The sequence below is a fragment of the Sminthopsis crassicaudata genome, chromosome 6 (assembly GCF_048593235.1).
Source record: "Sminthopsis crassicaudata isolate SCR6 chromosome 6, ASM4859323v1, whole genome shotgun sequence".
Taxonomy (NCBI): Eukaryota; Metazoa; Chordata; class Mammalia; order Dasyuromorphia; family Dasyuridae; genus Sminthopsis; species Sminthopsis crassicaudata.
The window spans coordinates 245,634,094-245,646,831 of NC_133622.1; the positions used below are offsets into that span (position 1 = coordinate 245,634,094).

At 38.9% G+C, this 12,738-nt stretch overlaps 1 pseudogene; it reads left to right on the forward strand.

Moving 5' to 3' along the window:
* The first annotated feature begins 1,132 nt into the window (after positions 1 to 1,132).
* On the forward strand, positions 1,133 to 3,207 carry LOC141545730 (RNA polymerase-associated protein RTF1 homolog pseudogene; annotated as a pseudogene).
* The last annotated feature ends 9,531 nt before the right edge of the window (positions 3,208 to 12,738 follow it).

Consider the following 12,738-nt stretch of genomic DNA (forward strand, 5'->3'; position numbering starts at 1 on the left):
TTCCACATTTCAAGGTTTGTCTGCATTCACCCAGAACCATAGGATCACAGACTTGGAGATGAAAGTTTCCAACTCACTTCTGAAATGAGAAGCTTGAAGCCCAGAAGGTTAAGGTTGACTTGGGTAAATCAGGATTAGACCCCAGTATCTCTGTGAGATTCCAACTTTAAAGTTCTAGATGTATGAGAACTAGTGTAAGGGTGCTCCTAGACTGATATTCTACATTCAAAGATTCCCTTTTAAACTCTGATGTTCTCCATTCTGTTTTCTATGTTCTCTTTCATCTCCGACATTCTATGATTCTGCCATTTTTGATCTTTGTTCCACTCTCTAGCATTAGCATTTTGATTGGATATAAATTCTCACTTTATTACATAATGAGAAAATCTTTCTCAACTCATGGAATAATGGGAACCTAGCCCACTGTGATTAAGAAAGAAACAGAAAGAATTCAAAAGGAAAAAGGCTGTCAAATATTGCAGGATTTAAGGATAATGACCAATGGGGAAAACCACTGCAATGGGGAGGGATATGTAAGAAAAATTTTAATAGATAAGATGGCCCAGATTGCAAGGAATAAGTGAAATGGTGTGGTACACTGAATGATAAGTTTTGGGAGCTTATACACTATTATACTTATACTTTGGGAGCTTATACTCTGTTCTTACTAGGTGCTAAGTCCGTACTTAACAATTCTGTAGCTCAGAGTTCATACCTTTAAAAGGAGTTTACACCTTTAAGCTTCTGGAAAGGAGTTTACACCTTTAAAAGGAGCAAGTTGATTGGTTGTAAGTAGTTCCCACAAGCCCCTGGAGTATCCACAAGCCCATTCTCTGGGAGGATAAAAGGGGAAGGCAGTCTGGAAAGAGTCAGTCTGGTGAAGGTCAAGAAGAAGACTTCCCACACTCTTGGAGCAAAGTCTGATTCCCACACTCTAGGAGATTCAGAGTCAAGATTTCATTCTCTCTACCTTTCCTCTGGCTGGAGGCTCTAGAAGCCTCCCAAAAAACCTGCTCCTGGAGAAGGATTATAATTGAGAGACTACAGGACATTACATTTTGGCGCCCAAAGTGGGGTGATCGGCGTGCCTCTGAGGGGAGGGGGAAGGACCTGGCAGTGGAGAGGAGCAGGCATGTGCAGTCGCATTTATGTGGGTCAAGTGGCTGTGGCAGCTGCAGTGGTCACACTGGCTGGCGGGTAAGAGGGGAGTCCGGTCAGCGGTATCCAGCATGGGAGCCAAGGTGCCATCATGGTCAAGAAGTGGAAAGGCCTTGTTGTTATCGACTCGGACATGGAGGACAGCAGCAGTGACGAGAACCTGGAGCTCTTGTCCCTAGCCAAACGGAAACGCAGTGACTCCGAGCAGAAAGAACAACCTGTTAGTCAGCCTGCAGCTTCTTCAGACTCTGAAACATCAGACAGTGATGATGAGTAGACAGTTGGAAGTTCAAAAAATGAGAAAAAAGGAAAAACTGGGAAGATAGAGAAGAAGGGAACCATGAAAAAACAGACAAACAAAACTGCTTCCTCAGGTAGCTCTGACAAAGACAGCTCAGCTGAGAGTTCAGCCCCTGAAGAAGTGAAGTGTCTGACTCTGACAGTAACAGTTCCTCCTCCAGCTCAGATTCAGATTCTTCTTCTGAGAATGAGGAATTCCATCATGGATATGGAGAAGACCTCATGGGAGATGAAGATAGGACCTGTTTAGAACAAATGACAGAGAAGGAGAGAGAACAGGAACTGTTTAACAGAATAGAAAAGAGAGAGGTACTGAAGAGGTTTGAAATTAAGAAGAAATTAAAAACAGCCAAGAAGAAAGAGAAAACAAGAAGAAGAACAAGAGGAAAAAAAAAACCCTTTCACAGATTCAAGAGTCCCAGGTCACGTTCCATAATAAGGAGCGGCGTTCCAAGCGGGATGAAAAACTAGACAAAAAAATCTCAGGCCATGGAAGAACTGAAAGCAGAGAGAGAAAAACAGAAGAATAGAACAGTTGAGCTACTTGCCAAAAAAAACAACCATTAAAAACAAGTGAAATTTACTCTGATGATGAAGAGGAAGAGGAGGACGATAAATCTAGTGAGAAGACAGATTGTTCATCTATGATGACATCAGCTGATGAAGAAGAGAAAAAAGAAGAGGTTCCTCCAAAATCACAGCCAGTTTCTCTGCCTGAAGAGTGAACCGAGTGCGGTTATCTCAGCACAAGCTGGAACAGTGGTGTCACATGCCTTTCTTTGCTAAGACGGTCACAGGATGTTTTGTACGAATTGGCATTGGGAACCACAACAGTAAACCTGTCTATCTGGTTGCTGAAATCACTGGTGTGGTAGAAACAGCCAAGGTTTATCAGTTGGGTGGCACTAGGACAAATAAAGGATTGCAATTGAGGCATGGCAATGACCAGGGAGTATTCCACTTGGAGTTTGTCTCAAACCAAGAGCTCACAGAAAGTGAATTTATGAAATGAAAAGAAGTGATGTTTTCTGCTGGCCTGCAGCTACCTACCTTGGATGAAATCAACAAGAAGGAAGTATCCATTAAAGAAGCTTTGAATTATAAATTCAATGATCAGGATATCGAAGAGATTATAAAAGAGAAAGAGAGATTCAGAAAAGCTCCACCCAACTATGCCATGAAAAAAAAAAATGCAGCTTCTGAAGGAGAAGGCCATGGCAGAAGATTTGGGAGACCAAGACAAGGCTAAAGGGCAGAGGCCCTAAATTAGCAACGAACAAAGAATATTTCTGCCATCAGTTACATCAACTAACGAAATCGGGAATGGAACATTGTTGAGTCTGACAAAGCCCCTGTGGCTGAAAGTCACAACCTGAAAAATCAACAGATAGACCCCTTCACTAGGCGGCAGTGCAAACCAACTATTGTCTCCAATTCCAGAGACCCTGCTGTTCAAGCTGCCCTCCTGGATCAGCTGAATACAAAATATGGCTCTGGGGCATTACCAGATGCTCCAAAGGAGATGAACAAGGGTCAAGGAAAAGACAAAGACATCAACTCTAAGTCAGCCAGTGACCTCTCAGAGGACCTGTTCAAAGTGCATGATTTGATGTGAAGATCGACTTGCAAGTTCCCAGTTCAGAATCAAAGACACTGGCCATCACTTCAAAGCCTCCCCCAGCCAAGGATGGTGCTCCAAGAAGATCTCTGAATTTAGAAGATTATTAGAAACAATGAGGACTTATTTGAGCAAGCCCAGACTGCTGCTTCAGACCCTGAATGCACCACGATGATGTTCCTCTTCTCCTCTTCTCCCTTGGTTTGCCCTCTTTGGGCTGAAGCAGCAGGGGTGCTGGGAAGAACTCTTTAAACTACCAGTCATCTGTAACATAAAACCATTTACTGTATAGATCTCCCTCATCCGCCCACTCTGCCTCCTCTCCTACTGTCCCACACCTATGTGGAGTCTAGCTCTCTTGGGTTTTATCCATGTCTATTTCAGTTTGCATTTTGATATTTTTTTTATTTTGTCATTACCACAGTTGGTTGGACCACTCTGCCTGTGTTCAGTGTTATGGCAGAGTCAGGCTTCCTGCCAGAGCCTGTGGGGGCGGCAGCAGCCCCAGGCAAGCTTCTCCCTGCACCCTCTCTCCCCCACCCTGCTGTCAATATTTGTCAATATAAATATTTTCAATATTTAGGATATGAAGTATATCCTAAGGCACTCACAGTACAGAAGCTTTCTTTAAGAACAGAAAAGTTGGACACCTTAAATGATTTCCAAAAATTAATAGAAGATATCCAATGGATGCGTCCAGTGTAGGCTTAACTACCAATCAACTGCAACCTCTATATGACATTTTAAGGGGAGACAGTGCTTTAAATTCACCACGCCAGCTTACAAAGGTTTTGAGAGAAGTTGAACTAGCTTTATCCAGTGTGGTTGAGAGTCATTCAAAAACCCTTGGAAATATCAGTTTTTGCTACAAAAGAGCCACCCCAGCAATCCTTCATCAAGGAGACAGTGTGATTGAGTGGGTGAACCTCCCAGCACAACCAGAACAAAGCCTTACCCCTTACCCAGTGCTTGTGGCTAGAATTTTATTAAAGGCCATTAAGCTAACAGTACAATTATCTGGGATAAGTCCTGGAAAATATACACATTCTATACTAAGGCACAAATTGATGTATGCTGCAAGACCATCCCAGAATGGTAAATTTTATTGGCCACAGCTCCAAATTTTGCACATGGGTCTCCATTAAAGATAACCTGACTACTACTTAATTGGCGATGGATTTTTGAAGAAAAGGTTTCTAAAGTTCCTCTTAAAGGACCAACTATCTTTACAAATGCCTTCAAAGAAAATATTTGTGCTGTATACTTTCATGATTTAACCATAAAGAGAGTAGTCAGAACTCCTTTTCAGTCCACTCAGCAGAATGAATTATTTGCAATCATTCTAGTTCTTAGTTATTACCAGGAGACATAAATATAATTACCAATTCAGTCTATTCAGTAGGTGTTGTACAAAGAATTTCCATGACCCGAATAAAATTTGCAGCTTCTAATATTTATCAGCTTTTTAAGGAACAGAGCAAGTGAGAAAATTTATATCTTGTATGTCCACTCATATAGTGGACTTCCAGGTCCTATTTTTATTGGAAATTCAAAGGCAGATAGCCTTTTAACTATGTTAGCCAGTATTCCTTTATTTCAGGAAGCCCAAGAATCTCATTCTAAATATCATCAGGCTGCTCGAGCTTTACATTTACAATTTGGCAAAAGAGACAGCCCGAGTGGTCACTGAATTCCTTATCCAAGCATTTACAATTATGGATGTGCCACAAGAAATAAAAACAGACAATGGACCTGCATATACTTCTAAACATTTTGCACACTTTTGTGTGCAGTATAAGATTTTATACACCACTGGCATACCATTTAATCCTCAAGGTCAGGCAATAGTAGAGAGAAGAAACAAGAGACATTAAGACACTCCTCCAAAAACAAAAGAAAGGGGGAGCCACAGATAACCCTAGAGAAGTTCTAAATTTAGTTCATTAATTTTTTAATTTTTGACAAAGATGCACTGGCTCTGGCAGACAGGTTTTATAACCAACTGGAAGGACAGTGTCCAGTGAGAACAGCTCCATTGTCTTTAGATAATCACCAAGTGATGTAGAGAGACCCAGAAAGTGGTGGATGGAAGGAACCAGATAGGTTAACTGCTTGGGGAAGAGGGTTTGCTTGTATTTCTTCAGATGGAGAAGGAATCAGATGGGTGCCAACGAGTCGTATTCACCTTGTCCATCAGAGAGAGACAGAAAAAGAGAAAGACCTCAAAACAAAGAAACATCTGATACTGAAAGAGCATGGCTGATAAGAAGACTGTTAAAGGACTTGAAAACCAGCAGAGATCATTGGATTCCTTAAGATGAAAAATTGTTGATGAAGACTATTGTAGGACTTTAAAACTTGCAGGAATTATTGGATTTCTGGCACATGAACTAATGGACAGTAGACTTATAGACATGTATAAATTCTCAATTTGTGATTATTTGATCATGTTATTTGTTATATCTCTTCCAGCATGTGTTAAGATACTATGTGTTTATGTATTTTATGTAATTATGTGTAAAATCTCCCATATTGATGTATATATGTATACCTGTTTCAAGGTCATGACCACCCTATGTTCTAAATCAAAAGAAAGGGGGAGATGTTAGGTTCTTACTAGGTGCTATTTAACAGTTCTCTAGCTCAGGGTTCACACCTTTAATTCATACATTTAAAAGGAGTTTATACCTTTAGGCTTCTGAAAAGGAGTTTACACTTTTTAAAGGAGCAAGTTCATTGGTTGTAAGTAGTTCCTACAAGCCCCTGGAGTACCCATAAGCCCACTCTCTGGGAGAATAAAAGGAGAAGGCAGTCTGGAAAGAGTCAGTCTGGTGAAGGTCAAGGAGAAGACTTCCCACACTCTTGGAGCAAAGTCTGATTCCCACACTCTAAGAGATTCAGAGTCAAGACTTCATTCTCACATCTACCTTTGCTCTTGCTGGAGGCTCCAGAAGCCTCCCAAGAAACCTGCTCCCAAAGAAAAGGATTTACAGAAAAGAAACCTCCTCCCAGAGAACAATTATAATTGAGAGACAACAGGACATTACAATATTCCACAAATATTTCTCTTCACTCTCTCTATTTTCATATTATTCATAAACTGTTAAGTATTGAAAAGAACTTTGCATGGCATTTAGTTGAGAGCCTTTCATTTTATACATATAAGGATTAAGGCCTTTAAAGATGGAGTCACTTGTCAAGTGTCACCTAGCTTATAAGGAGAAGAGCTAGGACTGAACTCCCTACATTCGAATGTTAAACCCAAAACTTCTACCAGAGCATTATGATAGCATAAATTCTATCAGAATAAGCTAGGTTATCTTTCATTCTCCCTTCCCCTTCTCTTCCCATTGGCCCTTTTATTTTTCCCCCAATTATGACTCGGGTCTTCATGTGTCACCCGTCGTTGTCTCTTGTCCCCCCAGAGAACTATCAGAATAAGAAGGGATAGTGAGCCCTTGGATGGAATGTGTGTCAGACTTCTGAGCCTATAGTTTCCTATAGGAACCCTTCAGGAAAATACAGTGCTCTAGAACATGATGTGAGCATCCTTCAGTTCTTTATCAAAGTTAAGTTACTCAACTGCACAGTAAAAACAGTAGCCACAAGCATTACCCCCAATACCAGAGAACACCCTTCCACAAACACACCCAGCATGCAGGAAAGGAAAAGATTGGTCACCAACTTAAAGCACAACCATGATTGGGCAGGTCATTCAATACCTGTTCTGGGTCCTCACCAACTTGGCTGATATGGACTGGCTCCAATATTGGGTCCAGGAGCATAGGGTTATGCTGAACTTAATTAATAATGTGTCTTCCTTTAGCATTTTGAGGTTTACAAAATTCTTCTGTGAGATAGATAGTGAAAGATCATCCTCCTTTTATAGATTAGAAAATTGAGATCAAAAGAAGAAAGGGAAATTGTAACAGTTACTTAGTAATATTTGAGGTAACACTTGCACTCTAGTCTTTCTTCTAGTGTTTTGACAACTCTGGACTAAATTGGTGAAATATTGACATTTTTTGGGTCTTGAAACATCTGAGCTGCACCTGCCAGTGATCAAAACCAGATCTGAGAACCAAGGCCTCTTTTCTACACTATTCAGTCATGGAATTTAAAAAAAAAAAAAAAAAAGGAAGACTGAAGCTCTCAGATTGAGAACAAGCAACACCTGTGTCAGTAAAGGCTGCTTTGCAACTCCTTCAGATGTTATGATTCACAGCTGTGGAGGTTCCAGGAGAATTGACCTGCCTCTTCACCTATGCAATGTCCTTAATACTTACCAGTATCTTTGCCATGAAAATGACCAAATAGGGTAAAAAATGAGACAAAACCAGAAAAAATGCAAAAATAAAGTTTTTCTTTCATATGAATTCTAATGTTTTAAATTTCATAAAAAACAACTTTAATCATTTTTTAAATGATGAGTTCCAAATTCTTTTCCACTCCTTCTCCCCTCACCCCTCATTGAAAAGACAAGAGATTTGATAAAGGTTTTACATGTGTAGTCAAATAAAACACACTTCAATATTAGTCCTGTTGTTAAAGAACACACAGACAAAAAAATAGTAAGCTTCAATTTGTGTTCAAACTCCATTACTTTTTTCTCTTAGATGTGAATAGCATTTTTCATGATAGGTCCCTCAGAATTGTCTTGGTTCTTTGTATTGCTGAAACAAGGCTAAATCATTCACATTTGATCATCATACAATATTGCTGTTAGTATGTAGGATGTTCTCCTGGTCCTGCTCATTTCATTTGCATCAGTTTATATAAATTTTTCCAGGATTTTCCCAAAGTATCCTGCTCATCAACTCTTATGGCACAATAGTATTCTACCATACATAAAAATTAGAAAGCTGAGAATATCTGAATTAGAATTAATTAGAATAAATTGTTTAGTTTAATAACTAATTAATTTAAACTAGAATGTATGAGGGTATTTAGCCTATAGAAAAAAAATTGGAAGAAACAGAAGTTAGTTCTTTTTCAATATCAGAAGGGCTGTCATATGGGAAAGGAGTTAGATTTGTTTCCTTACTCCCGTATAGGAATGATTTACTGAAATAGAAGAGGAAAAAATAGAAGGAAAAATATCCTAATCCTTAGAGTCATGCAGAAGGGTAATAGCCTTCATCAGTAGGAAGTGAGTTCCCCATTACCAGGTAATTAAGCTGAAAATGGATGAGGATTTAGGACCAATTCTAAAATAGACTCAGGTGTGGCTTGGATGAAATGATGTCAGATATCCTTCCAACTCTAGAACCTACAATTTTAACAAATTACCAATGTTTTTACAAACTAGCACTTCAATATTGTACTCTTATGTGTTCCTAGTCAATCAGAAAAAATTGAGACTTCATTGAAACCCAGCAACTTGACTAATCACAAAATAACTCCCACCATGAACTATAGAACAGAATTTCTTGGCACTCACTTCTCTGTTTTGTAAAGACTCATTAAAAAGTGTCCTTTCTTGGGTCCCCTGTGTGTGTGAAATCCTAATGACCTGCCAATCAGACCTACGCCCAGTCCCAGCTCTGCCCATTGGCCTTCTGGGAATGCTATCTATATCCTCTAATTGTGTGGTGGCCTTGCTCATATCATGGGACTCTATTCTGTGGCGTCCTCCTGCCCTGGCTCAAAAAGACTGAACAGCAGAAGGGCTAGCAGCTTCCTACCAGTCTGGAAACACTACCAGTGTGCCAGCCAACTGTGAGTAGTTTCCATGGCTGGGATCCCTGGAAATTATTATCTGAATGATTGAAAGGTTTGTTGAAATTTTCTGAAATATAGAGAGAGTTATAGGTATATTTGTATCCATATATATATATATATATATATATATATATAATTTCCATACAAATGTACATGTATATTTATATACACATGTATGTATATATATATATATGTGTGTGTATATATATATATATGGATGGATGTATATATATATATTTTTTTGTTGTTGTTGTTGTTGTTGTTATTTTTGTTATTCAGTCACTCCCAACTCTTCATCATCCTGTATAAGATTTTCTGGCAAAAATGCTGGAGTGATTGGTCATTTCCTTCTCCAGCTCATTTTAAAGATGAGGAAACTGAAGAAAACAGAGTGAGGTGATTTGTCCAGAGTCATACAGGCCACATTCAGGTCTCCTTGACTCCTAGGTAGTGCAATAGAGTGCCAGACCTGGAGTCAAGAAGACTCTTTATCATCATTTAATCCTGTTTGCCTCAGTTTCCTCATCTCTAAAATGAGCTGAAAAAGGAAATAGAAAACGATTCCAGTATCTTTGCCAAGAAAACCCCAAATGAGATCATGAGGAGTTGACTACAATTGGAAGCAATTGAAGAACCTCGGCTCAGAGCTCTAACCATTAAGTAATCTAGCTGCCTCATGTATACACATGGATACATGGATATACACACACATACACGTACTTTAATATTTCAAGTATCCCTAATTTCAGTGGCTAGTTCTTCCATGGAAATGATCACCCCTCTATGAATTAAAAAATGGTCTCTGAATGTTTTTAAAACGAATTACTAAAAGCCAAGATAGGTAAAAACTTCCACAAACTTAGCTAGGCTAGTCAGGAAGGGGGGTAGAGAAGTGGGAGGATCATAGACACACTCTATCAACCAGATCTTATTCAAATCCATTGTACTTGGAGGGATGTATTTTAGGGACATAATATGAATGACATCAGGAACCTAGTTAGAGAATATTGAACCCATGTGGAGAAGAGCCCTGAGCTTTACACCTTTTAGCCCTGATCCAGCCAGCTAAAAGCTTGAATTTGTACTAATGTATCTTATGGCATAAAACAAAGTTCTGCAGCTGGTCAGGAAAGAATACAGTCTCCAGAGAAGGCTACATTCTCATGTTTATATGAGTCTGATCTCCAACATATAGTCTGGAAATGAGGTACAGAAAAAGAAATAGTAGATCAAAGCACGAAGGTTTCTGGCTAATCTTGGTTTACTCATGAAGAAGCTATTTAACCTTAAAGCAAAAGGTTGTCATTTCTCTATACTGGCTGAAAAAAAATGTTTTTAATATCTCTCATGTAAGTTTCTTCATTTGTAAAAACAAGAATACATCAAAATTTATTCTAATCTCCTTTAAGGAGTGGTTACAAAGGTGGAATAAAATCATGAATGCAAAATCAAAGTGAAAATGTGGAAATGTCAGATAAATATGAAAGATAGAAGAGGAAGATGAAAGAAGGGCAAGGAAAATATATGGAAGGAGAGGGTAATGGCAAAAATATCACTTATTATGACAAAAATGAAGAGGCAATACAAAGGAAAGAAGGGGATAGAAGAAAGAACAAGAGGGAGTGAGAAAATAGGAAGAAGAGGAAAATGAAAAAGAGAAAGAAGAAATAATAGGAAGAAGACAGAGGAAATGAGAACAAGAATAACCAACTACAACAGAGGATTAGAGAATCCTGGAAATAGAAAGGTTGAATGATTTGTCTAGTATCAAACACAAACTCATAAATGGAATTGTATCCAGTTCTATCTATTGAGTGGCCAAGAGCCCATTAATATCATACAAAGACACTGTCAGACATAATACAGGTTATATACAGAGGAAAGGTCATGTAAAGTAATAGAATAGTTTTGTAATTGTAAGAAATGGGGTCCTTAGTATTCTGGGGACCTCTGGTGGTCTGCAAAGCATCCAGCTGCTACAGAGATGAAGACAGAAGAGTAGGGATAGTTCATTCTTGGTATCTGTACAGATGCAGGTGGAAAACTTTCAGCAGAATTTTCATAATTCTATACTAACAATTTGAGGAAAAAGCCTTCAGATCTCTTTAGGATTTAGACATAACTAAGAAAGGCAGGTCACTAATGTGCCCTATATTTGGGGCTCTAGACAATTAGTAAATACCTATTGAATTGAATTAAATAATATCCCACTGCTTGAAGGTAGAAGCAAGAGGAAGAAAAGGTTGCAGAAAGCCTGAGGAAGAAGAGGAGACTTTCAGAGATCCCATATCAATCCATGGTTTTACTTCTTTTTTATTCCCAATTCTTCTTGAAAGCAAAGCCTTCATCCTATAGTTCCATCCTAATCTTCTCCAAGTTCCTTCAAATGAAAATACAAAGTAGCATCAGCCAGAAAGACTAGAAAGGGCTATGGGCACTAACCTCAAGGAGAATGAGCCTTTTGTACCAGAGTGTATTGTAATGACAGCTTCCCTGCCTCGGTTTCCCTGAATTATTATGTTCTGAGTGGAATTGTTGTGGTCACCCCAACTTTCCTTGCCCCATTGGAACTGAGAGAACTGGGTCCTCAAAACTCTGGCCACTCTCACATTCCAGTGAGTCATAAAACTCAGGGGACTTACCTCAAATGTTTGGGTATTGCTCATTACCTCTCGTCCTTGATTCACTGTCTCCTACTCCCCGACCTTCTTGACCCCCAACCTGTCAGAACTAAGTTATGATCCTTTTATCCACTTATCCAGTGTTCTGGCCCCTAATTAAGTCCTAAACCAACCTCTGACTGATAATTCTGGGAAAATTACAAATCCTCTTTGTGGCTTGTGTTTCCAATCTGGTAAACCCTGCAGGGGACCTAGTGGTCCATTAAAAAAAAAAAAAAAAAAAAAAAAAAGCACCTGCTTGGGAGTCTGGAGGACCTAAATTCAGCTTCAGATACTTTATTAGCTGTGTGACTGTGGTCAAGTCATTTAATCCTATTTGCTTCAGCTCTTCATCTGTAAAATAAACTTTTCAAGTGGGGAGAGGGGACAAGATAAGGGAGAGAAGAAGGGAGGGTATCTGAAACTTAAAATTTTAAACACAACTTCCTTCAGGAAATTTCTGTAGCATGAGTGCCTAGTAAAGTGCTTGACACACTCTAGGAACTTAATAATATAATTGTGGAATGAATATTCCTAAATAATTTAAATTAATAAAATGTCATGGTTCAATTAAAGTACCGTCTGCTTTCTGCATGTGCAATGCACTCTGCTTCCTTTGTCTTAGCCCAAGTTGTTCCAAATGCTTAGAATAAACTACTTCTACCTCTTCAACTGTGGATTCTTCCTCCTTTAAAGTAATTGAGATGTTATTGAGATGAAACTGGTGGCAAGGTCAGAGGAAGAAAGGGGATCAAACTATAAGAAAGCATGCAAAGGTTAAGTTGAGAGAATTTAGTAAAAGATTCATTTCTAGGAATGAGAAAATGAAATGTTGACAATGATTCCTACCTTGAACATTTCAGTGACTGGGACAATAGTAGCACCCTCAGTGGTAATAAGGGAGTTAAGAAGAGGGGAAGGTTAGGGGGGAATAAGGAGTACTGTGTGGGACATATTGAATTTAAGATGCCTATGGCTCATCCAGTTTGAGATCTTCAGTAGGCACTTGGAGATGTGAGATAAAGGTTAGTATAGATGTGAGGATTAGATAAATAAATCTTCAGAAAGATGTCATTGAATCCCTGAGAGCTTATGAAATCCCCAAGAGATACAGTCCAGAGCAGGGCTTTTCTAATTTTTCCCACTTACAATCCCTTTTCAACTGAGAAATTTTTATGTAAATACTGGGTATATAAGTTTGTAAAAGAGGTATCTCCATCAAACATTTACTGATGATAAATCATAATTGTGTAAGTCCCACATTCAATTATGAGACTCTAT